Source organism: Miniopterus schreibersii, assembly GCF_964146895.1.
Source record: "Miniopterus schreibersii genome assembly, chromosome: 2".
Taxonomy (NCBI): Eukaryota; Metazoa; Chordata; class Mammalia; order Chiroptera; family Miniopteridae; genus Miniopterus; species Miniopterus schreibersii.
In genome coordinates, this window is record NC_138102.1 from 149,566,198 (window position 1) to 149,591,478 (window position 25,281).

The 25,281-nt window shown below is 37.8% G+C and overlaps 1 protein-coding gene across 2 annotated transcripts in view; it reads right to left on the reverse strand.

Moving 5' to 3' along the window:
* CNTN1 (contactin 1) overlaps nucleotides 1-14,553 on the reverse strand; it is a 266,848-nt gene extending 252,295 nt beyond the window's left edge. Inside the window, exon 1 of one of the 2 annotated variants that reach the window (XM_081131031.1) lies at nucleotides 14,388-14,550. The gene's annotated coding sequence lies outside the window, so the exon portion shown is untranslated. Of the gene's footprint in view, nucleotides 1-14,387 lie in introns of both variants that reach the window. The other variant, XM_081131033.1, reaches the window with a different exon arrangement.
* Nucleotides 14,554-25,281: the final 10,728 nt, after the last annotated feature.

The following is a 25,281-nucleotide window of genomic DNA, read 5'->3' on the forward strand; positions in this document are numbered from 1 at the left end:
GCTGGTGATGTCTAACAGTAATTTTTTAATAGCAAACAAAAAATAAGAGAAATGAAAGAGAAATGGGAGAAACACAGTGAACAGAATGTTGAAAAGAAGTAATAGCTCTGGAATGATGGTGATCCTTGAGGTACTTAAAAGCATTCCTTTAGGCTTAGTCTGAGCAGGGTGTGTGTGTGTGTGTGTGTGTGTGTGTGTGTGTGTGTGTGTGTGTGTGTGTGTGTTTATATGCATATATTATTGAAAAATATGCATTAGCTCCATCTAGGTTAACTGAATTTTTTTTCCTTGAATGTAGCCTGAGGAACAAGAAAGACATTGTTAGAAATGCAGATTTCTGAATCATATTCAAGATCTACTTAACCAGAATCTGTAGTGATGGAAGTCAGAATTCCTCATTTTTCACAATCTCGGGTAACTTCTATGAATTATGATACATCAGTTGTAGAACAGTAGTATGATTACAACTGTACCTAGCAATATGGAGAAAGTAGTAGGTGCATCTGCTAGTAAGTTGATGGTTTCCTTCTGGTATTCTCAGAATATGGAATATTCTTACAAAAGAACATTTCCCAAAACTTCCATGTACTGAAAAATAGAAAGTATGAACTATCCCTAAGGATGAGGCAGTGTTCTAGGCACTGAAGATTTACAAAAAATAATAAGACATTTACCATCTAGTAAAGAAAGGCAGACAGATATGTATAATGAAGGGCTATACAGAGCTTTATAAAGGGTCCCCTGGGGGCATAAACAAGAGAGAAAAGTCAGGCTCAGAGAAACTTCCTGAATGAGGGGCCAGGCATAACCTTGAGAGATGCTAGCCAAATATAGAATGCAGACACAAGCAAAACGTTCTATCTCACTAAACACATCAAAGATTCTTACAAAAATAGATGTTCCTTTAACTCAGAATTATGTCTAAAGTTCATCATTTAAAAAATATTGAAGAAAACTATGACCTGGTATGAATGAAATAATTCTCTATTACTCTCCGTCATCCACAGCACTCGCCTGATTCAAACATGAGCAAGGTTAGGAAGATGACAAGATAAGCCTAAGTGAGCCGAGCAGGGGTCCGTGGCAATAATGAAGTAGAAATAATGTATCAAAATTCAAATGGTAGTATCAAGTCAAAGGATAGTACAAGCATGAAACAAAATCGTCTTGGGGAAAGAATGACTTAAATTTTAATTCTCTAATAAATCAAATAATAGGCAATAATTATCTTTGGAAAAGTACGACTGTTTTTGGACATTCAAAAATGACCAGTTTTGTCTATATACTTCAGCATGTCACTTCCCTGAACAATGATGGCATTGAAAAGAGATAGAAAGTGAAGAAACAAAAAAATCATGCCACTCACTATATATCAGTTATTTATTGTGACTCCTTAATATGTAATTCTAGCAGAGCATCAAAAATATAGGGATTTTTATTGGAAGTGTCAGTTTCTTACATACCAAGAAGTGATTCTTGGAGCACATTTTACTTTGATTAATAAAATTTTTTTGATTAGTAGTAATGGCCCTTTTTCCTCTTTAGAGCTAATTAACTTTACCACAATAAACATAGGTAAAGAAATAATTCTCAGTCTAGTGATGGCAGACATAGAAAGCTTCAATGAAGAGTATTTTACAAAAACCTTCTGTTTCAAATGTCTCATAATATCTCAGTACTACTAGACATCTTTATTTTTTAGTGATTTAGTCATGATGTAAATGACTGCTTTATATATACTCCTATGACAAATATGATTGTATACAGACAGGAATCATATGCATTTATAAAAATAAGCATGGTGCTGTTCTCAGTCATGGCCAAGGATGAAATCCAAAATCTAGGACATCTGTAAATTTCTATGGCTTTTAAAAAGATATAAACAGAGATGGAAGGAGATTTGGCTTGGGGTGGTAAACACATAATACAGTATACAGATAATGTATTATAAAGTTGTACACCTGACATCTATATAACTTTATTAACCAATGTCACCCTAGCAAATTCAATAAAAAAGTAAAAATAAAAATAATTAAAAATAAAGATATGTATGTCTTAGCAGAAATCTGTCTCTCAAAGAAGCTGCGAGAAAGATTAAGATGAAAATATATGATGTGGTACATTTATTTAATTTCCCTTCCTTAATTACTCAAAGGGAGTTTTTATAGCATACTAATAGGAAAATGATGTCAAATACAAAATTATATTAGAGCTTATTACAAGAGATGATTTGGAGAGTAGAGGCCTGTCAATTTTGTAGCAAGATTTCTTATCAAGCAGTAACTAGATATGCTGTTTCAAACTAGATTTAATTTCCTTAACATTTGTGAAATTACAAAGCCTTTTCATACTAATATATTCTATTTTACTAAATCTTCAACAAACATTTTAAGAAATGTGATTAGATCAATGCCTTACTTGGAACCATTCCTCCCAGGGTAAAACACAAAGTCTTTAGCACCTTAAAAAAACTTTCTTGGTCTGCTCTTTGTTCCTCTTCAGCACATGTCTTTCTACTTTGTAATTTACGCTCTATCATATAGTAAATTTCTTTCAATTATTTGGACCAGTCATGCTCTCCTAAACGCCCCTGGCATAGAACATTCACCTAACATGTTGACTCTCTTTGCATTAGAGCATTCATTACCTAGTTTTGGGTTATTTTTTAATCTATTTTTCCCACTTATATTAGAAGCCACCTGAAGGCAGGGAAGACTTCAGATTATTCACAATTACTATCTTGCCAGACCCTAATACAATGCCAACTACACAATAGATCTGTGTTTCTATACATGCTATCTCTCTCTCTCTTTCTCTACTTTTGTCTGTTTCTCGGTCTCTCTCCCTTTCACTCCATCTACAAAAGCTATATACAATAAATGAAGGAGAGAAAGTATTCACATCATTTCTTTCTACTTCTAGCCAAAGAGCCTACTTTGTAGATGATTTATGGGAGACAGATTCGTGTTCATATCTAGAAATAAAAGAACAAATAGCTTTGAGGGAGTCATAACTAGGCAAATAAGAGAGAAGAGGCACCTGCCTAACTAGCATCATCACCTAAATTAAATCTGGAAAACGATCAGATGGCAGACAATACAGCAAACTTTCTTATCTATTTTCCCCAGTTTAGAAAATGAAGCCCATGAAAATAATAGGAGTTGAATAAATTTTCCCCCAAACTACATACCTACAAACTCCCAGAATATAGACTTAAATCTATGTATAATGAACAACTAGTCAAGTATAATGTTTCCTACATGAGCAAACATAATCATATATTATATTGAAAGTCTATGACACTATCATAGCAAACAGTGAAAGCAAGAGAGGTTTTATCACTTGAATTTTATCAAAAACAACTTAGGATTCATTTTAACTGAAATATTTTACAATCTCAATAAAAATTAAAATATTTTATATATAAAATAACAAACCTTAATATAGAGAGAAATACAAAAGTTTATGTTTTATGATGTCATTAGTACACACTTATGCTTCATTTACATTATTTCTTTAGTAATAGTTTTATTTGGAAAGATAAAATCTAAAAGGGTTTGAAAGATTGATACTACTCAGTACTGGGAAGGATATGCATAAGTAAATATTCTGGTTCAAATTACTAGGATTATAAATTACTACAATGTCTTTGAAGGACAATTTGTAAATATTGATAATCTGTAAAATATGTATCTCCTTGTCAGCAATTTCACTCGAGACATGCATCTTAAAGAAATATTCCCAAGAATGTACAAAAGTACATGTAGAATAATGCTCTTGTGGCATTCCTTTTTAAAAACATGGGAATAACCCAAAGATGCAAAGGTGGGACATAAATTATATTCTATGCTAAAGGTATTATGCAAATGCTAAAAAGAGTGTGTTAGCACTATAGTGTATGCAAATAATGGTTCCCAAGATAAAAACAGGAGTAACAAAACATTACATATAGTATGGTGCAATTTTGTTAGTAATAATAGCATACTTAAAACTATTTCTATGTATATAAATATTTTAAATATATATATATATGTATGTATGTATATACACATAATGTCAACAATAGCTCTGTGGGTGGATTTGAATGAATGAAAATGGTCATCATTAAGATCTTATTGTTACTAATAAGATAATATGAGATTATTCTAAAACACAATGTCCAACATATTTAAATATTTAGATGGACAGATTCCTAGAAAAATATAACTTACCCAAAAGAGAGAAAATAATAATTAGACAATATGAATAAACAACTCATAAAGTAATTAAATTTTTAATTTAAAGTTTTGTCACACACAAAAAAATTCTAGGGCCAAAATGGCTCCCCCAGCAGATTCTGCAAAATATTTAAAGAAAAAGTAATAAGGATCATACACAGACTCTTACTAGAATAGAAAGAGGGAATGCATATATTCCAACTCATGTCATGAGTTCATCTAACATAAACCTGACAACAAAAGCTGACCAAAAATTGAAAAACAGAGTGGAAAAAAATTCTATATAAAATATTATCAATCCTAATCCAGTAATGTACATAATGGGTAATGCATACATCATGAACATGTTAAATTTATTCCAGGAATTCTGGTTTAACATTTGAAAATCAATCAATATAATTCATTGCATTAACCCAATATAAGAGAAAAATCAGATGGTCATCTCAATAAATTTTAAATTATTTAAAAATGTTTAACCCTTTGCGGTCGTATTAAATTTGGACATGGGTGTCGTACTGGTCAGAATTAATTTCCATTGAAAGAGCAGTGATACATAACATGCAAGATTATGAAGGATAAACAAGAGAAATTATGAACTGATACATGAATGGAGTTAAGATTCGTACGGTTCCTTGCTGTGGTGGCTGAGAGCAGACATACGACCACAAAGGGTTAAATTTTAAACAGAAATAGGAGGAAACTTTAAAAAATATATATGTCTTTATTGATTTCAGAGAGGAAGGGAGAGGGAGAGAGACGAGAAATATCAATGATGAGTCATTGATCGGCTGCCTCCTGCACGCCCCCTACTGGGGATCAAGCCCGCAACTCGGGCGTGTGCCCTGACTGGGAATCGAACCACAGTCTCTTGGATCATAGGTCGATGTTCAACCACTGAACCATGCCAGCCAGGCAGAGGGAAACTTTCTTAACCTGATGAAGATTACCTATAAAAACATCTAATGCTTAATAGCGATATTTTATGAGACAAAGATGTCAATTATCACAACTTTTAGGCAACATTCTACTGAAGATCCAAGTCAGGACAACAAGGTGAAATTTTACGAAGTTATAAGAAATGGATATGAAGAAATAAACTAATTGTTCTCAATAATTGAGTTTCTACAAAATTAAAAAGAATTAACAAATAAATTATTAACATTGATAAGTTAGTTTTGTAAGTTTACAAAAGATCAACATACAAAAATCAATTATATTTCTATTTACCATTGACAGAGTTAGAAACTAAAATTTAGAAATTATAGTACTTACAATAGCATAAAAAAATGCAACACTTAGGAATAAATCTAACAAAGGCTGTGCAAGGTTTTCACACTGAAAAATTTAATCATTTAGAAAAATTTAAAAGACCTACAGAAAGTGATATATAGGCCATCTTAAATTGAAAAACTCATTTTTTACCATGTCAATTATCCTCAAATTGATTTGTAGATTCAATGTCATCTTAAATTCCAACAAGAATTTCATAAAAGTTAACAGGGCCAGCTTTAAAATTTATACAGAAAGGCAAAGAGCCAATTTAAACAGTTATTCAAGATGAACTCAAAGAACAGTCAAGCTGGAGGACCTACTCTAGTAAATATTAAGACCTACTTTAAATCTTCAGTAATTAAGACTCGGTGTATGAGCTCAAAAATAGATAAATAAATCAGTGAAACAGAATAGAGTCTAAAAAGAGATCTGCCCACTCATGCACGTTTGACAAAGGTAGAATTGCCAAACCATGGAAAAAGGACAGCCTTTTCAATAAATGGGCTTTAGATCAATTTTATATTCCTGTAAGTAATAAAATATTACTCAAATCATACTTAAAAATCAATTTCAGGTGAAATGTAAAACAATATAATCCCTAAAACACAATACAGAAAAATATCTCCATGACTTCTAATAAATAAATGACTTGTCTTATTAAATAAGATACAAAAAATACTATGGACTACTTAAAATTGATAACATTTGTTGATAAAAGATAGCATTAAGGGAGTGATAGGCAAATCAAAGAGTAGAATAAGATATTTGCAAATATTCTCTAAGGGCTCAAATTCAGAATATATATGGAACTTCCTGTGAATCAATAAGTAAAAGACAGATACCTCAGTAGTAAAATGGACAAAACTTTTGAACAGGCACTTCAAAATAGCTATTCAAATGGCCTAAACTCTTTTTAAAAAGATGTTCAACTTCTTATTAATGAAGGAAATGCATATTAAGACTGTATCTAAATATCCATCTCCACTCATGCCCACTCGCTAGAATGGTTTAAATTTAAAAGAGTACAAAGTATTGGCAAAGCTGTGGAACAACTTAAAATTTCATACACTATAGGTTGAGTTGGAAATTGGCTCAACCACTTGGAAAAAACTAGCAATTTCTACTAAGCAATAGCCTGTGACTCAATTTTAATCTTAGGTATATCATAACAAAAAATGTATACACATACATGTGGTATTAAAGAAATGTACAATAATGAATGTTCATAGGAGAACTACTAATAACACAAAACTAGATATATCCCAGATGTCCAACAAGTAGAACAGGTGTGTACATTTTGGAGTAGGCATATAATGGACTTCTACAGAGCAAGAAAAATGATCTATTTTTTACATGCAAATCTATTGTTACACGTGAAAACAAAACTACAGGGTGAGGTAAAAATAGGTTTACAGTTGTTCATATGGAAAATAATACAAGAATTAATAAGTAATAATACAATAAACTCTGTGTTTCGTGTACTCACACCTGTAAACCTACTTTTACCCAACTCTGTATATCTTACCAAAAAGGCTGAGCAAAAGAAACCTGCTGCCAAAAGGTACACACTGTATAATTCTGTTTATATACATTTCAAAAACAAGCAAAACTAGTCTATGAAGTCTTAAAGTCAGAATAGTGGCTACCTTTGGAGACCAGCAAGATGGTAGTGACTGGGAAGGGCTGAAAGAGGAGGTCTTACGTGCTAACAAGGCTCTTTATCCTGAACTGTGTGTTGATTTTATGGCCGTAAATTCGTTGTTATAATTCATTGAGCTGACCCTTTTCTTTGCACTTTATTTCTGTTATTCTTTAATCAAAAGGCTTTTTTCAAAGCGATACAATGTTTTATTGAAAGTAAATATCTTAGTTTCATCACCATTCAATTGTGCATAAACCAGAATTTTAAAATAACTATTTTTTCAATTGGATTAATTTTTAGTATCACTCTAAAATAATATATTCAAACCAAAAGAAAAAATATAGTAAATAAATCCAGCAGGTATTTTTTAAATTTTTCAAATATATATATATATATATATATACATATATATATATATATATAGTGCTTTAATGAAAAAGAATAATATGCAATAGAAAATTTACCCAGTATAAAATTCTATTATATTAATGTGGCTCTCCGACTGAAATATATATTGTTAATAATATCTTCAGCAATCTTGCCTGATACATCTAGCAAATCTGTACTTTCAGTAACCATGACAATTGAATACTCTCAGATTAGATGTTTTAGGTTAGAATTACTGTTTATGGTTTGTAATGTTAGGAAGCAAAATTAAGGCAGAAAAGCACACAAACTTCTGATGCTTAGTTCAAAGTTAAAATAATGTAGTTTTCAAATGGCACATTGTAATTCCTTAATTCATGTTTAGGAAAGTCCCCCATGTAAATCGCTGTAGTGAAAGACCATCTTGTTTATGAAATATCCATAAATAAACATATACATTTAGAATGATTTAATCTTTTGTGTTGATACTAAGTATATTTTGGAGTTTAGGAATAAATACTGATCACCTGAAACAGAGAAAATTTAAGCTGTGACTCACAAAATACTAAAACCAGGTATCATGGAGAGGCAAAGTGACACAGTGATCAATAAATTAGGCTTAAGAGTCAGATAACCTAAACGTGAATTCTATCTTCTCTAATCATTAGCTTTTTAATTTCTCTAATTTTTCTCATTTGTAAAATGGTAAAAATAATAAGTAAAACCCACTTCACTGCATTTGGTTAAGTTATGGGGTAACACATGCAACATAGTTATAGAGAAGAAATCGTTTGCACAAGTCATATAGGAAAGTTGGTCTTATATCTCAGTATTTTTAATTTTCAAACTAGGCTAGATCAGTGCTGTAATTTCTTTTTCAATAGTTGCACTATTTCTGAAAAACGTATTTGACTCATCTGATTCTCTAAAATGGTACAGAATATATGCTAAGCCAAATTAAAAAGTTGAATACTGTCTACTTAAGAATATCGAGAAAAAGTGTCTTAATAATTCTTGTTTAAAAAGATGAGAAAAAGAACATTATCACCAAAAAAAATACACTCAAGTTAAATAAAATAAGTATAATATGTGTGTGTGGTCTAAATGATTAATAAATTAAATAAAAGTTTTTAAAATATGTTTAAACCAAAAACTGCCATCAGTGTGCTTCTTCTCAGATTATTAAAAACCAAAGTGAAAACTATAAATAGGTGTTAGTACAGTGTATATTTACTGGATGGCGCAGGACTCTCAGTGGATTGTTAATATCAAGACCAATATCCTGTACCTGGAAAGAGTGGTGGCTGATGGCCAGCATCTCTCAGTGAGATGTTTTGGCTAAGCACCTATTAGCCAAAACAAACATGCAACTATTCTTTTCAATGCCACTATTATATGATCTTAGGCAAGTTACTTACTTCTCTGAGCTTGTTTCTTGATCTGTTAAGTGTGGATAACCATGCCTTTCAATCTAACTTTTAGAAATGTTGTTAAGGATCAAATGAGGTTATGCATTGTAACCACGCTTTATAAACTGCTGGACATGACATCGTGGAAGACCTTTTATTAAATAAAGGGAAGGGGAATAAATTTTGCCAATATTCAACACAGCTAAATTTATATATCTATCTTATCAATGGGACTATACATTTCTTCTTCCTTCTAAAATGGAGAATTATTTAAAAGTTTCCCACTGATTTAACATTTGGGAATTTATGCATATCCTAAGTATGGCTTTTCATTGTAAAATTGCTTATCAAAGGACTCTCTTTTATATATTTCATTACGTGAATCAACAAAACCAGGAAGCTGATTCCTGAAAAATGGTAAAGATTCACATAGCTTCTATTTTTTATTTATTTATTCATTTATTTATTCATTCCAAGGTATAGATAAAAATATTTAACTTGTTGAAATCTTTAAATTAGTTTAATCTTAACCTTTTACTCATCTCCTCATATATCATTTCGACTGTATGTTAGGTCTTTCATTTGGCACCAAGAGGCACGGCCACTGTCCTGGAGGGCAGTGAGGGCCCACTGCGTGAGGGGAGCAGACAAGGAGACAGTCAGTGAGGCTCCAGCACAGTAAGCGCTATGGCTGAGGTGCCCCCGGGGTGTTATGGAGGCTCCGAATAAGGGCTGGAAAGCCAGCCTGGGAGCTTGGGGGGGTCTCCGGGAGAGGGCAGGTAGCTCCTGACCTGAGCCTTGCAGAGGTTAGAGGTCAGCTACAGGGCAGACACGGAGACAGGTTATTTCTAACAGAGGATAGACTGCGGAGGGAGAGTAGCAATCGGAAAAAGAGAAAAAACGTGACGCAGCAGGGGAAGTGTGAAGAGTTCAGTGTGGGTGGCATTGTGAGAGATTGCAGATGGAAGACATTGGGATTGTGAGAAAACCGATTTAAAGAAGCAAACAGGGACCGTTTAATAAAGAACTTTAGGTGCAATGCAAAGGACTTCAGGCATCTTTTTAGAGAAAAAACAAGAGGGCCCTATCAAAAGATTTGCAGCAGAGGAGACACCTGATGAAATTGCTTTCAGAAAGATAAATCCGATTATGATGTGAAGAAGATGTTTGAAAAGAAGACTAAAAGAGAGGGGGACTGAAGTAGGGACTCTGAAGTCTGAATATTCTTATTCCCTACACAGGAAGTAGAGACTTATAGAGGTTAAATCACTTGCCCAAAAATCACACAAATTGTAAGCTGGGTATTATGCAAAACTGTATATAACTCCAATGTGCTCTTGTCGACCAGGGAAACTGCCTCTCATAAAAGAAACTATAATTCAAACAACCCTAAGCATTTAGAGAATAGTAACAAAACAGTGCAGAAAAAGCAAGTATAGGGGTGAGCAATTATCTAGTGAATTAAGGACCATCTGGATAATCCTGGAGAAAGCAGATTTAGTGCCTGAGTCATTCAGATAATTGTACAAACAATGTGCCTGCTCTGGCTGAGTAACCTGGTCATTAATACCTTCCATAGTACATTTTGCCCTGTGGCACTTTTGCAATGGACAGTGGTAACTCAGGAAGAATTAAGGCACTATTCACTTCGTGGGAGAACCACATAAATAAAAATGGGATCTTAATAGGCTGAGAGTGCATTTTATTGTCCCCAGGAGCCATTTCATCACACAGGAATATATACATGATATACATAAGCCAAATCCCGCTTCAAAGAAGGCAAAAGGTTCAGCAATAGTACCCTCGTATGTGTCTTTATATTCAGAGAGCCAATAAACCTGAACACATTTCTTGAACTTATCCAAAATTATAGAAGCACAAATTCAAAGAATAACTAAGTACTATTTTTTCTATCAAAACAGTCACATTTTTTACCGACAGTACCAAGTGTTAATAAGAATATGGTTTATACTGAGTATCAATTTGTGTATAAACTTCTGGCTGGGGCAATTTGGCATTAAGCATTAGGTATCTGGATATATTTATGTATTTGACAAGGTAACATCTAAGAAGCTATTATAAGGAAATGGTCAGTTATGTTCATTTTCATAAGTGTGAAAAACCAGAAACAATCTAAAGGCTCTGGATAAGAGAATATTATGCAGCCAAAAAATATGATTGGTAAGAATAGTAAATAAAATAAATAAATATTTCTATTATGATGTTAAGTGGGGGGAAGCTAAATGCAAAGATGAATATTCACTCTAATTCCAAATCTGTACATTTTAAATACCTATGCATATTTATTAAAATAAACCTGGGAGGTTAAGAGTGGATCTCTCCACATGGAATTTTCTTTTAATGCCAATTTTTCCTGAATGATTCTGTATTTTCTTATAATCATGAAAATCTTACTTTAAAAGTAATACTAAATGGATATACTTTTGAATGTCATTTTACATCAATAGTTCATTCATACAACCATAATGAAATGTCCCATCCACTTGCTATATTTTCAAGGGCACACAATGGCTGAGCCCTGCTCTCAGAATTCGAACCCAAGTGTTATTACTCCAAAGACAGTGCTTTTAAAGATATGAAGGAAAGCACAGTGAAAATTTCAAAGCAGAGTAGAACCAATAATATGTAGCATCTTAGATTAAAGTAGAGAGACTTATACATTTGATAAATTGTCTACTGTGCGAATCTGGTGATGCAATGACAGATAAAACTGGTATCAGGAAAAAACAAAGAAAGATACAAATTAGAGTTGAGAATAAAATGAATTAGTTGCTGAGTTAGTCGTATCAAGAAGTAAAATTTTAAGGAGATGAACAACATGAAAAATGGCAGATCAGAAGGGAAGAAAAATGAACAATGTACCAATAAAAGAATACAACCATTTGACATGAAGAAGCAGAGTTCATGGATGACTTAGAGAGGGTAGGTTCTGTGAAATGATACAGATCATGGCCAATTTACATGTAGAAATGCATGGGAATGGGAGATGGAAATGGAAATGGGTGGACATTGTTGATTGTTTTTAGAAGGCAATTACATGGCATGTTTTGTCTAGAGAAATATGAATTTTCTATCTCTCATCTTGGCTCTAGTTGGTCTCAAGGGGCACAACATATGAGAGAATATATAGAATGGCCTGTATAAAGTCATAACTTCTATTGGAAAATTGAATAATTCTGTGGAAGAGTATAGAAACACTGATGTTATCCATTATTCCTCATGGAAAGGATAAGGAGGCCAAAAGTAGTTCCCAACACATGGCCTTCTATCAACTAATAAATTATCCCCAAGTCATTGCTTCATCCATCTAAACAACTCCTTATGATGATGCTTCCTCAATAAGAGCCCTTGAGCCTGCTTAGCTGTGTTCACTCGTAATGGTCTTCTCTTGCAAAGTACTCGCTGTCTAATTAGAAGACAAATCAGACTACAATAAGGGTCAAGCAATGAAATAAGACTATCTGAATAACTGAATAACACTGGCCTATATTATTACTGGTATCAATATTGACCAAAAAAACCATAGGAAACTGAACTATTTCTATTTGAGGAAAAACCACTACACAATGTAATTCACAGTAGGTTATTGGAATATTAAGGTTGAAATTGTAGGTTTTTGGAAGACTTTCAGCAAATTACTTGTGCCCTTTAAATCTTAGTTTTCTTATTCAAGAAAATATTATCAGAATTAAATAGTTCCGGGCAAAGGGAAAATAAATGCACATCCATCTATAAAAGAAAGTCCATGTAGCACAAATAGGTATGACATGAAGCAGCAGCTCAAGTTTAAGTATCAGGTCCACAAGTAAAATGTATACAAAGAAATATTTCAGTACTTCAAGGGTTCTGAGGATCCCTTAGCTCTACATCCTGTAAAGTGGGTGGGTCCTTTTCTCCCAGATCCCCAAAGGCTGCCAGCTGCAAGTTACCGCCCAAATCAATGTACTACCAAGCAACCAAGGTGCAGGCATAAGCAAACCATTAAGCTCTAGCGAGTTTAATAAAATATCCCAGACATGATACGTATTTACTTGATATGTGCTTTGCATTTCAAGCTGGTCAGGTTTTTAGGTGCACCATGAAGCTGAAAAACGCAGGGAAATAGATGAATATCAATTAGCACTCTAAGGATGTATTCAAAATAATATTTGGAATTATTGATCTGCATGAGCATCTCAGAAACCTTATTTCATGGAGGGTTTCCTCATACTGAGCACATCTTCTCTGGTTTTTCCCCCAATGGAGAATTTTATTCCCTTTTGCCCCTCCCACTCTACCACTCGGTGCCTCCAGATTGCTTCAGAAAGCCAAGGCAGCCTGCTCAGCAGCAGGCAAACAGGGCTGGGTGTGCAGGAGCTATATATAGCTCCACCTTGGAGATGTGCACACACAAGCACACGTACCAGTGCCCGTGCTGGATCTGGCATGAATACACGAGGAAAGGTGGCAGCTGTCCACTCTCCCTCTTTCCCATCACCCCAGCTTTTCAGCAATTTTCAAAGCCGGGTGTCATCAGTCCCCAAACTGATGCAGCAGCGTCTAATTTCTCCGCAGTTCTTCTGCCTCCCGCTTCCAGCAGAGCTGACTCGGGCAGGAACCGGCGCGGGGCCAGCACCTCCCACCCAGATGCGGTCACCGGGAGGCTGCGAGCCCAGCCGAGCACAATCCCTCGGCTCTGGGAACCCCCGTGGAGGAACCCACCTTTTAGAAACTAGGAGAGAAGGCTGTTCCCAGGGGCCGACGCCAGGCTGGGAGCGGAGGGGCAAAGCTTTCGCTGCCTCTCCCCCGCTCGGTCTGCCGCAGAGACGGGGAAGGGCCCGTGTGCTCTCTGGAGAGGTGTAATCAAGCCAAACGTGCCCCTCCAGGGGCAGGATTTCCCCCGCCCCACCCCCACTCTCCAGGGAGCCAGCTTCCAGCAGAGGGGCCGGGGCACAAACAAGTCCCTTCTTCCCCTGCGCGCAACCATGCCCAGTTTTTTCTGGGATGCGCTAGAGTCTGGACGCAAGGTGGGAGAGGGAGACGGACAGGCGCGGACCGGCGCGGGGCGCAGCAGCGGCTCTTCCCCTGCAGGAGGGCGCACGGGTTCCGCGGGGCTGGCACCTCTGCTCCCCCAGGCCCTCCCCTGCCAGGCAGACATGGCAACCCTCGGGCGCGCCCCTGGCAAGTGGGAGAGGAAGCCTGAAAGTTGAGGAGACACAGATGGGGGCTCGGTCCCCTCACCTCGGGCACTGCCGCCCTGCCTCGCCCGCGCCCCCGGGGCTGCAGCATCCCACGCGCCTCCTCCCCAGCACCAGGTGCCCTGCACCCCCAGTCCTTCACGACGAGAGCTACGGCGACCTCCTGAGGTTTGGGGGTGACGAGGGCGGGGCAGGGCTGCGGGGAAGGGGAGGGAGGCAACAGTGGCGTGAAAATACGCATTCTTTACCCTATCCGCCAAAACGGGGAAGTCCTGCCTCCTACCTGCTCCCTGCTCCCGCTCGCCCCGGCGCGGCGCAGCTGGACCATCACCTACAGGTTTCCCGCTTCCGCCGCCGGCACCTGGGAGCGCGTCTCCCCGGCCCGCGCCCCTCCTCGCTGGGTCGAGCCCACCGAGCCGCTTGACAGCAGAAGCCCGGCCCTTTTCAGTGGTTATTGGCGCCGCGGGGAAAGCGGGGCGGGCCCCGGAGGGAAACCCGCGCCTCTGATTGGACAGCCAGGACATCACTCTCAGCCCAGGACTAGGGCTCGCTGCGGCCGGGGTAGCAGTTAAAACCCAGCTGCAAATGGGTCTCTGCAGGGCTGGGAACCCAAACCTGCTGCTACTGGATCGAGGACCCCTCAGAGGAAGGGAAACTGGTTTGATGACTTGTCATTTGAGACCCCAAGAGGGAAGGACGCGCAACACTTCCAGAGCTTCCCTGAAGGGACCATCTGCTCTAAGAGGTTTGACAGGCAAAAATATCAGGGGCAATGCCTCGATACAGAAGCAAGAATCTCGGTGGAGAATGGAGGAAAATAGAAAAATACATATCCTTATGTTTTTAAAAAATCACAAGTAAAAAATAAAAAATAAAAAATAATAAAATAAAAGGCCTGAGGGTTTTTGTTATTCTGTTTCAAGTTTACATTTTTGCCTAAATGCAACATGGCAGTGTTTGGTGTAGAGAAACGTTCAACTGCGCGGTCTGTAGTGCAGAGAGACTTCCCAGTAGCACCTGGTGGGAACAATGTTTCAAACGGCAAAGCCTGCGTAACAGCCGCTCCAGAAAGTAAAGGAAGGAAATTAAGGCCAAACTGCATACGGGACTTGCCTTGGGCAGTTCATTTGGTAGCAAAAGTCTTAAAATACGACCAGACTGACTGATAATCAGTCTGTTCCCTTTCTACTGATATTAGCCCATCATTCCTTTTGTGCTTAAACCCAGAGCATGGACGAGTCAACCCAAACCCAGGTGATCCCAAGCCTGCCTTTTAGGCTCAGGGGCACAAGGGCAAACAACTTTGTACCCGTCTTCACCACTGGTCCAGGTGAAATCGAGAAGCAGGGGAAGTCCAGGAACATCTCGTATGGGGAAAAATGGTAGAAAGATCACTCGTCAATTTAGGGGTAAGGAAGTGTCTCATTTTAGTGCCATATAAAGACACAATCTCCCTCACTGACTGCATCCCGTCTGCAAAATAGCCAAATTCTTCATCCATCTCAATTAAGTAGCTATTTTAACTAACTCTGAGCATAAGAGACAACTCCCATCCTCAGAGAGCTTATGATAGACTTGGGTCATTAGACAGCTAGCTATTAGAGAAGATGACATTGTTACTAAATGCTAAATCGCTGTAGGCTCTTAGCTTAGTACTTATGGTTTTTATATTACTATTGGACCAGACTCTTCATAAACTGTTATCTTTATAAAACTGGAGGAAACAAATTAATGTTGTGGGAAGTGGGAAAAGAACCCTAGAGATAATTAACAGTGAACAATAAATATGGTTCTTATGCCCAGAATCCTCTTAACACTGAATGAGAGTAACTAAAAATGTAATGGCAAGTTTCAAAACCCCATCAGCCATGTTTCTACATAATATGGCCATTTATCTTGCACCTCCACCCCAGGCACCCACACCAATTATTCTACTGAAATGGGCAAATCATTCATTACTTTATTTAAAAAAAAAAAAAAGTATCTTTATTGATTTCAGAGAGAGGAAGAGAGAGAGAGATAGAAACATCAATGATGAGAGAGTCATTGATCCAGCCCGCAACCCGGGCATGTGCCCTGACCAGGAATCGAACCCTGACCTGACCGCCTGGGTCCCAGGTCGACGCTCAACCGCTGAGCCACACCCGGCCAGACTCATTCATTACTTTAGTGAGCCCTTATTCTATGCCACACCCTGTGTTAGGTACTAGGGCACTAAACAAGAACAATCCATTGAACTTGTTAAAGAGAGACTCGGGAAGCAATTAACATAACAAGACATTGTAACAGGAAATGTGTATTTTCAATACTAACATTTTTTTTTTCTCTAAGCATTTGAGTCACAATGAACTCTAACAGACCCTCCTCTAGATTTAAGCAGTGAAGAAAAGGCCGAGTACCAAGGAAATAAAAAGAGCATTGAGGTCAGCACAGGAGTGGAAATTGCAAGTGAAAAAAAAATGCTAAAAAAAAAAAAATCTCTGTTATACTCATTCATTTATTCCTCAATTCATTCATTCCTTCAACAAATATTACTATTATAAACAGAGATGAATGATGCAGGCAAACTCTTATGAAGCATATTTTTTGTTCTTCAAACAATGTTACTTTGTGTATTACTGACACGACTTGGGAATGGTATTAAGATAATTTCTATCTTGTCATCAGGCACCGCATATATTCTCAGATAAGACATAGTGTCTCAAGGTTATTGGTCATTATCTTAGAGAGAAAACCTTCGTATCTGCTCCTGAAACACGTACAATCTTATGTGTATGAATATATCAGAAGCATCCTCTGTAGACCATTTTTCATTCTCCAAATCACTTTTGGATATAATCCCCCTCTTTGTTTTTAAGTAAGCAGGAGATTCATTATTAGCACATTCCACAATGGGGAAATTGAAATAGCAAAGGAAATGTACAGGTAATGAAAAATAATTGTGTATATAATGACTGATATATAGAAGACATCCAGCACATTCTTATTGATGGGTATATGGCTTATAAAATGTGAGAGTTTGAAGAACTTTAGAAGCTATTGAATTCCACCCATTACACTATGAGGCAGACATTATAATTTGCCCAAGGTCATATATCTAGTTAGGGTCACAGCTGAGTCTAGAACCCAGATCTTAGGGCTATCTATTCATTATATTTTTCTACCACATTGAACAATGACTTTTTCTGGTGTCCCTTTTAGCAGAGTTCTTGCCATTTTCCCTCCCTGAACCACCCAGCCATTTGAAATTTTCAGGACTGACAATGGTACACTCATCCCCCAGCATCTATGAAAATATAGGAAAGCATGCCACTTTAATTAGAAATTAAGCAGAGCATAATCAGAAGCCAAGGCTCAGTTCACTTGTAAATTTGGGGTCTGCCTCATGAGATTGGGATCAGAGTAATCGGGGCTGGTGTGCTGAGGTATGAAGAAAGCTGAAGGAAATGGGTGCTCAGCTAGGCAGGTTGCCTGGGGCACACATGGTCCCCACAGTGAGGGAGATGAGAAATGCAGAAACACTGGTCTGAGTCCCCCTTACCTGACAGCCTGGTATAGAACCTATTTGCAAATCTTCAAAAGAAACAGTGGGAAGAGTTTGCCTTGTTCCCTGGATGGCTCTGAGGCCCTAATCACTCAGAGTCCCACAGCACGATATATCGGGCATCGCATGGCTAAGCTTCCCGGCCCTGTGATTGAATTTTTCTGCCATCCCCTCTTCTTCCAGCATGCATTGGCCCTCATTCTTGAAACATTCCAATTTCCTCCAACCCGTGATTAAATCTCAGTGAGCGGAGAGGAAACTCAGCAACAGCACAGCTTTCCACAGCATGTATTTATTTTCTTTCTCCTCGGCTCCACCCACAATTTTCGCACTTCAAAGCTTCCCAGGGGAACAGTTGTTAACAGGGCCTGATATAGTAAAGAGGGGGGAGAATAAGGAAAAGGGGTGTTTTCCAATCAAAATTTCAAGCTAAACTCAGCACAGCAGAAAGACAAGGGAGGCCCTGCCCACCGGTTTGAAGAGAGTAGTGTGAACACACGCTGCAGCATCTCAGAGATCACATCAGCCCACTGACCTAGCTTTTACAAAGCCAACTGAGAAGACAGGCAAGAGGATGCACACACACGCGCGCGCACACACACACACACACACACAGTCAGTGCCACACGGCTGGAGGAAGAGTTTTCAATACCAAATTCTGGAAATACAGTCACAGCAGCAGCTGGCTCCTCACTTGGGGCCACTGCAATCTTTTCAGAGATTAAGAACAAAATTAGAAGGCCCTTTGTTTTGTGAGTGACTGCTGTGCACCAAAAGGGCAGCTTTACAGAAAAGCAACATGCTAATATTACAAACCTATCTTCCTACAGATTCCATTGTTTCACAACAGAGCCCACTATTTCTCTTGAATATTTGATGTGAAATATCACAGAAGGGCAGGTTAGTCCTTACATCATAGCCAATATCTCCTCCAAATTCTTTCAACTCATGGAACTCATACAGAGGGGCCAATACCCCTTTGTTAAATTGAAGCCTTGGTCTCTGTTACTCACGGAGAGTAGCAGCCAGATATTATTATGAACTCCCACTGTCAACCTTAATTAAGGTGTCCTTTCTCTTCTTTCCTAACTGCCACTGTAGATACTGAAAATTCCATTTTATTCAGCATGTACTTGAAATGACAGATAACTTCAGCATCCGGAGTGGACGTAGGATGGGACGTCAGACCTTTGTTCTACTCTAGACTAGTAACTGAGAAGAGAGGAACTGGACTTCAAGCAACAGTTTCCTGTGCTATTAAGTGAGGGGCCGAGTTACACAGGACAACACTATTTGCTAAGAATATGGTGTCAGCATCTTTACATTAAAAGAGCTACTCAAATATATGTCCTACTCCAAAACAACCAAAAGGAGCAAGAGGATAGGAGCAGAGGAAAGAATGTGTCCATTTCATCCAAATGTATTGGCCCAAAGTTATGCATACTTCTCGCTTTTTATGTGTTTGATATATATTGGATGTGTACTTACAGTCTAATTTTCATTCCCAGTGTTGATAAATTCTGTTTTCCCTTGTCAGTTTCTCACTATTTAGAAATTTTATGAATCATTTCAAATATCAGTCTTGGCTTTATTACTTTCCTCTAATGCGTGTTTGCTTCGTGTTTTATTGATTTGTGCTCTTATGTCTATTGTTTCCTTCCTCTTAGTTTCTTCTTCTCTATTCTTGTAATGGAAGTATATGTCATTGGTTTTGTCAGCCTTTTTTTTTTTAATATCTGCCTTTAAGGCTATAGTGTCTTAGTCTATCTGACAAGGTTTAATCTGTGTTATCTTCATGGTCATTCAGTTCAAATATTTTCTAATGTCTGTTTATTTTTTTCTCTTTTGATCCAAAGATAATTTAAAAGTGCATGGCTTGCCCTGGCCAGTGTTGCACAGTGGTTAGAGTGTGGGCCCTGCACACCAAAGGGTCACAGGTTCGATTCCAGGTCAAGGGTACATACCTGGGTTGCAAGTTTGATTCCTGGCCCCTGTCAGGGTGTGTATGCGGAGCAACCAATCAATGTGTCTCTCTCACATGGATGATTCTCTCTCTCCCTCTCTCCTTCTTTCTCTCTTTCTCTTTCTCTCTCTCCCTCTCCCTCCCTCCCACTCTCTCTAAAAAATCAATTTAAAAAAAATATCCTTGGGTGAGGATTCACACACACAGACACAAAGTACATGGCTTAATTTATAGTCCCTTCAAGTTTTTCTAATTATCTTTTTGTTTGAAAACATTAGTTTAATTTCATTGTTGTCAGAAAAGTACTCTAAAAAGATGTCAACCTTTTATTGAGGTTTCGTTTATAATGAAAAATTTGCATTTTTGGTAAATGTCCTATGTACTCAAAAAGAATATGAAGTTCAGCTTCTGGGAATAGAGGAAATAAGTACTATTAAACCATCTACCCTATAGATAGACACAAACTATAAGCTCTGGCAAGAAGGAAAAAACTACTTGAGAGCCCTGGAGAACAGCCAAAAGAAGGAAGAAACTGAAGAGGTACCTATTCATAGAAAAAGGAAGGGGCAAGGGTGAGTTACCCATATTATCCAGCTTTGGTCTTGAGGAAAGCTCCGGCTTGCAGAACCAGAGGACGGAGTGGAAAAAATGAGACAGGGAAATCCTGAAAAGGAGAGATCCAGAAAAGAGAGAGTCCTCAATTCAGAGTATAAACTCTACCTACATCTTAAACTAACCCCAGAACTACATATACACAGCGCACACTCCAAGCAACCCAGATAAGGCTAAAAGAACTGTAATAGGCTGAGTCATGGCCCCTTACCCTCTGCAACCTGTAAATGTTACCTCATATGGCAAAGTCTTTGCAGAGGTGATTAGGGATCTTGATATGGGGAGACTATCCTGGATTCTCCAGCTGGGCCCTAAATGCGACCACATGTATTCTTGTAAGAGGGAGATTTTACTATACACAGGGAAGAAGGTGATGTGAAGACAGAGCATAGAGAAATTTGAGAATGCTGGCCTTGAAAATTAAAGTAATGCAGCCATATGCCAAGAAAACCCCTGCAGCCATCGGAATTTGGAAGAAACAAGGAACCTGAGTTCTCCCTAGAGCTGCTGGAGGTAGGGTGGCCACCATGGCACCTTGATTTTGGCCCAATGGTATTGATTTGGACATTCTGGACTCCAGAAATGTGAGAGCATGCATTTTTGTTTTGTTTTAAGACATCTTGTTGATTTAAGAGCAAACACAGTTTTTGGTTGTTGTTTTGTTGTGGGGATAATTTATTAAAGCGGCCATCGGAAACGAGTATGATAACTTAGCAGAAATTTGAACCGCTGCCTGCGAAAAGGGAGACAGAGTTTGGAACTTGAGTGAAGCCAACTTAACTACCTTCCCGCCAAATGCATGGAACATATTAATACTCTTCAAAAGCCACAACAGAATCTAGAATCTCAGCAATGTGTCACAGAATGTCTAGCATATAACTGAAAATCGTTAGACATACCAGCTTCATCCGGCTACCCGCCTCCAAAATGGAGAGGAAGAAGAGGAAGGCGGGGGAGGGGGGGGAAGGGGGAGGAGGGGGAGGCAGGAAAATGTTACTCATGCTTAAAACTAACGGCAGATACTGGAATTAGCAGACAAGGATTTTTAAAACTGCTATTATAACTATGTCTGAGGGCAAAAAGAAAAATTTACCTATAATGGATATTTTCCCACTAAATTTTCTGCACACTAACTTTCATCCTTGAATTTGTTTTCCTGGGTAACCCTACAAAATGTAATAAATCATATATGCTCATTATAAAATGTATGAAAAGGTACGAGGCATAACAGTTGGAAAGAAATCTATTCAGAAATTGACAAATTATTGTTTAATATTATTCATTTATCAGGCTTTCGTAACTACAACTTTTCCCTGAATTTTCATGGATATTCCAATTGAAAGATAAAACCTTAAATACTGTTTTATTTTCCAACCTTCTCTTTTCAGCAGTTATGGCTTATAACATTCATTTTTCTAGACTTTCTCTTATTATAAAAATATGTTCAAGTATCTCTCATGGAAAATTACTCTGACCCCGTATTTTCTTCTAATTATAGTACAAAACCCTGAGAATTGAAAATTTTTCACCGTGGCACTCACATTTCTTTCTCTCCTGGTTTTCTCTAAGAACTTTAAAGCTCTTTCCCCAAGTTCCCTTCTCTTCCCTCCCTCCCTTCCCCTCCACTCCCTTCTTTCCCTCTCTTCCTCTCTCTCCCTCTTTCTCTCCCTCCCTCTCCTTTTCTCTCTCTCTCTCCCTCCCCTCTCTCTCCACTAATTTTGTGAAGAATTCTATACTTGGTTCTTGACTCTCTTATCACTTTACCTTATCTCTTGTGTGATATTATACATCCCTCTGGTTCCAACTTTCTCCTTATAGATAATTTTTCAACATCTCTATTTCCAATCTGGGATCTACTCTGCACTGCAGACACATAAATCCATTTTGCTAGTAAACTTTTCTACTTGGATGAATCAAAATCATATCAAACTCAAAATGTCCCAAACTGAAATAATTGCCTTGGTACAAGTTACAAAGAAACATTATGAAAACAGAACCTCTGTATGCCTGGGAGAGAACAAGGAAATATGTGTAGGTGAACTGTTAAAGGAAGAATTGTCAGTATACAGATTTAAGATCAAATTTCTAGTAAAACAAAAAAAATACGAAAGAGATACAATGTAAAATAGCAAGGCGCAGTCAAGAATTGAGATCATTTGATTATAATTAAAGCATACTCATGAAGAAAATGAAAAACAGACTAGAAATGGCATTGACCTCACTATTTCTCAAATAAATGAGGCACACTCCAATTGCAGATGTTTACAGATAAATTTACCATAGGTGGGTATAACATTTTATTGTAAGCATTTGCTGGTGTATCTCTCTTTATTGCAACTAAAAAGCTCCTCTGAGGCAAGGGTGATATTTGGTTGATTGGGAATCCTGGTAAGAACTAAGAAAGAAGTTTTTTCCCCTCTACCTTCTGTTACATGTTATCTATCTGAGAAACCTTCAGAAAAGGTGACATATAAATCAGATCTTTAAAACACAAATACAAATTAACTAGACAAAGAGTAAGGGATAGCAGAGATACAGCTTCATAGTTAAGAAATATTTTTTAGTTTGCTTATATTTTAAATGGAAACTGTAGATTTGTTTCAGGATCACATTAACAGTTACTATAGAAACTTTAGAACAGTTACAGAAACTATAGAACAGTTACTTTTTATCTTAATGAGCTATTAACATGAAGGTTAATTGTGAGAAATATGGCAATTTGGTGATAAAAGCACAGAAAATTGTAAGTCAACCTAGGCAAGTAGAGAATATAAAAAATTTAAATTTAGGGACTCTCGGTTCTTGCTTATTTCTGAAGAAAATGGGGTCATAAATGTCATTCCATTAGTTCTGCCTTTCCTTTGAGAGCTCAGTAATAACATGAGGAACACGTAGTACAAGTATCTCAGCTCACAAGGACAATACAAAGCATAGCTTAAGAGAATAGCATTACCTACTGCCAGTAAATGTGAACATTTAGCCACCATCCAATTATCATTTAAGCTCTGCTTAAAAGAAAATTTCCTTTAACCTTCATGTGGACATAATTATATTTTTCCAAAAATCTGTACCATTTGTTTCTGAGATAAATTTGTCCAACCCAGGACTCCTTTACAACTGGTTATCTACCCGGAGGGAGTTGATAAATATTTTTTAGACATACTATATTGTTAATGACGAGCAGAACCAGATGTTAGACCTTGGTCCTTGAGTTTTAGCTAAGAAATAATTCAGAGTCAAGACTTTACAAGCAAAGTTTATTCTGAAAGTCACAGAAATAGACGTGAGATATGGAAAAAGTGAGCCAGCTGAGCTGCATAGACTCAGTAAACAAGTTACAGAAGCAAAAGAAGGGCCGTTGGAGCTTAAGAGAAAGAAAGCACAAGTACATGCCCTGAGGACAGGAAGGGGGAGAAAAGGTGCAGGCATGTTAGAGAGAGAAAGAGAGGGACAGGGATAGACAGAGAGACAAAGCACACTGGGGAAAGAAAGGGATGGGGGAAGGCGTGGGCATATGAGAGAGAGAGAGAGAGAGAGAGAGAGAGAGAGAGAGAGAGAGAGAGAGCCACACCGGTTCCTTGTCTTGAGGGCTTGTATCTGGAAGTCTCAGGAGAGGATCTCAATAGAATATTCATCAGCTTTCCAGGTGCGTATCCTCAGGGTCTTGGTCTCCACTGATTGTTCAGGGCCAGGGAGAGTTGGGGCAAGGGGATCGCTGATCAGTAGTCATCACACCTGGTCCTGATATCAGCCATTCTGTCACCACACTGGCCTTGCTGCTTTGCTGGGCCTGGAGCTGAAACACAACTGAGGCCTGGATGCTATCTCTAGGGCTTACTGCTTAAGGGAGTGGTGGTACAAGAGCTTGTAGGGGAGTCCTGTGAGGCTATTCTCAACCCCCTTGTTCCTCCTCTAAGGGGTCTACTACATGACTAGCCACATGCCAGAGGAGGAAAGGTCAGGGGAGGGTCCTAACCACTTGACCAGTGATATGAAAGGTCAGGGGGTCTAAACCTCATGACCAGAGATTTGCTAGGGGAGGAAAGGTCACCCAGGGGGTGAGATCCCAGCCCAGTTTTGCCCATTGCTAGGTACTCAGGGCTTTCTACCCTGGTGACCTTCTGTACCTGGCTTATAGTTCCTACTCTGCTCATATCTAACTGTCTACTATATAAATATGGCATATATTTTAGATATGTATGCATATGTCAATCATTTATATATGATTATGATGAGCTAACAGCTGCTTACCATACCTCCTCAGTTTACCTGAATGCCTGAATATTTTTCTATGTTGCTATTATTCTTTATAATTCTATTAGACACTCTAGATTAAGTAGGTAGTTTTTATACTATCAAGAATTCCTTCATTGACAAACAGATGTCCAGTATGAACTCAAAGAAATAGGTCATATGTCAGGTCAGTTAGAAAAGGAAAAAGAGACTGCAGTGCTTCATTTGAACCACAGACTTGAAAATTATAGGAGAGACTGGAGTTTTCCTTGCGTTTCACAGTTCAATGTAAAGGATGTTTGGGAAAGGTCAACAGAATTTATGGGCGATGTGTGGTTGTTGGAGGTAGGATTACTCTACCTGGGATTTCTTCTCACTCTGAGAGTCCCCTCCTATTTATTATTTATTTATTTATTTATTTATTTATTTATTTATTTATTTATTTATTTAATTTATTGTTGAAAGAATTACAGATGTTCCCTTCCCCTCCTATTTAAGTTCTTTCTGATTTTAAATTCTCTAACACCTTGCATTAGTTTGAATATCAAACTCTTTTCCATTACAAATGATCTGGCCCCTCCCTACTTCTCTGACCTTATCTCCAATCTTTTAGCTCTTTGCTTAATATGTACCAGCCACACTGGCCTTGTTTCTGTACCAAATGTGCCAAACTCAGTTGGTGTTCTTTTTTTCTAAAAGGTTCTTCTGCTGGCTCTTTATATGAATGGATTTCTATGACTTTTTCAAGTCTCATCTTAAATGTCACCTCTCAGAAAAGACTCTGTGATGACAGGACTGCACAGAGGAGCACATGCTGCTGAATGT